Source organism: Equus quagga, chromosome 19, assembly GCF_021613505.1.
Source record: "Equus quagga isolate Etosha38 chromosome 19, UCLA_HA_Equagga_1.0, whole genome shotgun sequence".
Lineage (NCBI taxonomy): Eukaryota > Metazoa > Chordata > Mammalia > Perissodactyla > Equidae > Equus > Equus quagga.
In genome coordinates this window covers 375,516-379,910 of record NC_060285.1, presented here as the reverse complement: position 1 = coordinate 379,910, position 4,395 = coordinate 375,516, and the positions used below count along the sequence as shown (strand labels likewise).

General features: G+C 51.9%; 1 protein-coding gene across 6 annotated transcripts in view; it reads left to right on the top strand.

Annotated features, from left to right (window-relative positions):
- The first annotated feature begins 3,961 nt into the window (after window positions 1–3,961).
- PPP6R2 (protein phosphatase 6 regulatory subunit 2) overlaps window positions 3,962–4,395 on the top strand; it is a 100,134-nt gene continuing 99,700 nt past the window's right edge. For 3 of the 6 annotated variants that reach the window (XM_046646165.1, XM_046646160.1, XM_046646158.1), the window contains exon 1: window positions 3,962–4,176. The gene's annotated coding sequence lies outside the window, so the exon portion shown is untranslated. The remainder of the gene's footprint in view (window positions 4,177–4,395) is intronic. The other 3 variants (XM_046646159.1, XM_046646156.1, XM_046646157.1) reach the window with 1 other exon arrangement.

Below are 4,395 nucleotides of genomic sequence, written 5' to 3'. Positions count from 1 at the left end.
ATCACTATGCAGACTTAAATCTTTGCTTTCCCCTCTAGAGTTTCTAGAGATAAGGTCATCTCCCCTTCCTCCCGGTACGGAGAGGGAGACACCCGTACAGATGGAGAATTCCCTTACAAATGTAAATGTCTCCCAACAAAGGGCAAGCAAATTCCACTCCTCAGAGCCTCCTTCCCGCCTGCAGTTTTTAAAAGTAATGAGCCCAAAGCAATCCTCATCACTGGTACAAACCCCATTGGTCTTGGTAGATAATCCTTTTTACGTGTTGCTGAATTTGGTTCTTCATTCATTTCTGTTGATTTGAGTGAACATCTGATGTCATTTCTTTTCAGCTTGAAGAACTTCCTTTAGTATTTCTGGTAAGGTAGATCTGCCAGCAATGAATCTTCTGTTTTGTTTCTCTGGAAATGTCTTCATCTCATCTTCCTTTTTATAGGATAGTATTGCTGAGTGTGGAAGTTTCATTGACAGATTTTATTTTTCCTTCAGCCATTTTACTGCCTATGGGCTCCACGGTCTTGATGAAAAGTCAGCTACTAATTGTACCTTTGTCCCCTTTATGTGATGGGCCATTTTTCTCCTGCCACTGTTGTGGTTTTCTTTCCGTCTCTGGCATGCTAGAATGTGGCTATGTTGTTTATAGGTGTGGATTTCCCTGTGTTTGTCCTACTTGGATCCACGGACCAGTGGTCCTCTGATGCCCTGTCCTGCATCTTGCTGCACTGCTGGCTCTTGAGGAGGAGACCAGGGCAGAGCCTCCTGCTCTGACCGCACTCCAGAGGCAGCACTCCCTTTATATCACAGTTTTACTTTTTCCAATTTATTGGTGAATAATTTTGCATTTGGTGTTCTTAGTGATAGAATTTATTTTACTTGCTCCTTCTGTGTCAAAAATACTGAATTAAGCTTGGCTTTGTTGTAGCTTTTCTGTATACACTATAAAGCAGTTTAGAAGAGAAATCTGTTAAAGAGCCACACATATCAAATACATCTTTGATATGTGTGGCTTTAATATATGGATTGTAGCAATTTTGCATATTTTCTCTTTGCATGTCATAGTGTGTGCTTATTTGTATATACAAACCATTTTCTTCTCTCTCCTTTCCATTTTTTTAAATATATAAGTTGTCAGAGGTTAACTTTACTATTTAGTTTTAACATAAGAGCATAAGAGAATATTCAGTGGAACAGTGACAGAATTTGAGGAATAATTAATGTAGCCAATGATAGATTCAGTGACTGCTGGGACTATGCATATGCTCACTTTGGGGAAAGAGTGAGAATTTCTTCACTTGCAATAAGGATGGATGTATCTAGTTAGGTGAAAAGACAGCTCTGTCTTGTTGTATGGAAGTTCGAATGTGTTCTAAAGGATGCATACAAAAGCTGACTATCTAAAGGGTCAAACTCTGCCTGTTTTCCACTTATTGCCTCAGCTCCAAACCCACTTCTCTTTGCCTGCTCCACAATAACGGAGCTGGGTCCCATAAGCATTTCTCTTTTGCAGTTGGCACAATGTTAAGCTTTGACAGTAGAGAGTGCTGGATGGTCATTGCTGGAGGAAGGGACTCCTGGTTTAGGTGTGCATTCCTTCTCTTCTTGCTCCTACTGTGCAGCTGTCAGAGGCACGTGTGGAAGACATGCAGTGACGCCACCTCTGTGGATGGCTTCCCCCTGAGCTTCAGCAGCACTCCCGTGGGTGGGTTCCTAGTGAGTCTTGTAGACACCTCAGCAGGAAGTTTTCCAGGCTTAGCCAGCCTACACCTGGAGGGGTGTATTCCTGCCCATAAGCTCTGTTCAGCAACTATGGCGCAGCCGTATCCTGGACACCCCAGGGAATGTCTGTGTTGTCCACTGGGCTGCAGCCATACAACTCTCCAACACAGAATGAACTCCCACCTTAGGGAGGGGACCCCTTTCCAAGTTTTGTCCTTCCTTGAATACAGAGTTCTTTACTCTTTTATAGTTAATCCCCTGTTGTCAATAATTTTTATGTGAAATTTTCTCTGTTGAAGTCATTATGTGGTTTCTGTCCCCTTATTGGACCATAATTATTGATACAACAAAGAAAAACTAAGCAGGGAAGGGGACTATGAAGTGTGTGTGTGTGTGCATGCATGTGTGCACACGTGCATGTGTGTGTGCACACATGTATATAGGCTTCAGATTTGAAATAGGGAGCCCAGGGAAGCCCTCACTGAGGAGGGAACAATGGAGTAAGACCTAGGAGACAGGTCACTATGTGCGGCCAAAACTAGAGGAAGAGCATGACAGGATGCAGGGACAGCACGGGCAAGTGGCCTGTGACAGGAGGTTATCATGACTGGAGCCAAGAAATGAGGGGCAGAGTAGGGGAAATGAGATCAGATCATGTGGGACCTTGTGGATAACAGCAAGGACTTTGGCTTTCATGGGGGAGGAATGTGATCTGACTTGTTTTCAGTGGATCCCTCTGGGTACTATTCTGATTACAAAGGCTGACCTACAACAAGTAGGCCAGGATAGAAGCAGGGAGCCCTGTTGGGAGGCTGCTGTGCTTCAGGTGAGAGAAACTAGCCTTGGACCAGGTCATGATGGTGGAGAGCTGGCTGTATTTAGAAGTGGAGGGACTTGATGATGAATCCAGTGTGGGGTGTGAGAGGAGGAGAGAGCCCCAGCTGAGCCTAGGCACTTTGGCCCGAGCACAGGAAGAGCATCAAGATCAGGCAGAGGGTTGCAGGTGCTCACACAGCAGGACAACCAGTGGGAGCATCTCTAGCATCAGGCTCCCTGGCCCTGAGCCCCATTCTGCAACTCAACCCACAGCACCTCCAACTTCTGCAGGGAGAGGCCTTCCCTTGTAGGGCTGGCAGGACGTTCCTTTTCTCATTGTAAGGCTGATGCTGTTTTACCACCACTTCCTGGAAGTTCATACTACAGAACTTGCCAGAAATCTGCCTTGCAGCATACGGGGGAAAGGTGTTCAGGGGGAGATGTCTCATCAGAGACATTCTGCTATAACGTCGCCCGAGGGAGAGCTGGGGAAGCTGCCGGCACAGGAGCTGGACTCAGGAAAAGAAGAGGGGCAACTGAGGCGGCGCCCCAGCCTGCAGAGCGAGGCCCGGACACGCCCTTTCTCCCGCGACGTCTCTCGCGCCCTCTCCTGGCAAAGCTTAGCAGAGGCGAGGCCCAGACCCATTTTCGCAGAGGACCGCGGTGAATCGGGAGCTGAGAGGCAACAAGTTGCTAACCAGCTCAAGTGTTAGGTATTTCTAAAGTGCTCGACTTCTTCTTCCAACACATTCCCACGGTTCACGCTGACACCTGAAATAATTCTCACTTTAGAGATTAGTTTGAATTAATTCCAACAAATGTTAAATGGGCACATATTTTCAAGCGCAAAACCGTGCAAGAACCCCTTGGGGCACCTGGAAAAAACAAGTCTGGGGCTGCTGCCCAGGAGCCCCCAGTCCAGTTAGGAAGCAGGAGTGGAGGGGAACCTCCGCTTGGTATGGGGGCTGACCACTGTTCATTCTTGCCGACCATGTCCACGCCACGTGCCCACGGAATTCAGGAGACACCCAGCTGCCCCAGGAGGCGGGCCTTCAGGCGAAGGAAGGCCCCAGAGAACCGGAAGACCCCCGCCCCGCTGCTGTGGCTTCCTCAGATCCTTTCGCGCGCCTGGAGGGGTCGTTCTGTGGCTGACGTTGCTTTGGAAAGTTTATTACCTCAACGCATCGTCCCGTAAAAAGTTAATTATGCTTGTGTAGAAACTCAGCAACACCCTGCAGAAAAAAGGGAAAGGAGAGTGCGGCGCGCCGCCCCACTCCGCTCCGCCCCGCCCCGCCCCGCTCCTCGCCCCGCCCCGCTCCTCGCCCCCCCGTCCACGTGAGCGCGCCCGCCCCGGCCCGGACCCCGCGCGAACGTGCGCGCGCCCGCGAGGCCCCGCCCCCGACGCACGCGCCCGGGCGCCGCCGCCATTTTGAAGCGACGCGAGCGCCTTCCGCAGCCCGAGCCCGTAGCGAGCCGCCGGCCGGCCCGCGCCGTGTCCGTGGGCGCCGTGTCCGTGGGCGCCGCGCCGGGCCGGGCCCATGTGCGGGCGGCCCGTCCCAGGCCGCCCGGGCTCCGCCTCCGCCAGCGCCCTGGCCCCCGCCGGGGCCTCCGAGGAGCCGCCGCGTCGCCCGGCCCGCGGGGCAGGTGAGTGAGGCCGCCGCTGCGGCTCCTCAGACCGCGCCCCTTCCTGTCGGGGCCCCAGGGTGTCCACCCTAGAGCCCATGCCGCATCACTGCCCCGTCAGTGTCCACCCCCCGTCAGTGTCCACCCCGTCAGTGTCCCTCCTGTCAGTGCCTCTCGTCGGTGTCCCTGCATCAGTGTCCCCCGTCAGTGCCCCCTGTCAGTGTCCACCTCCTGTCAGTG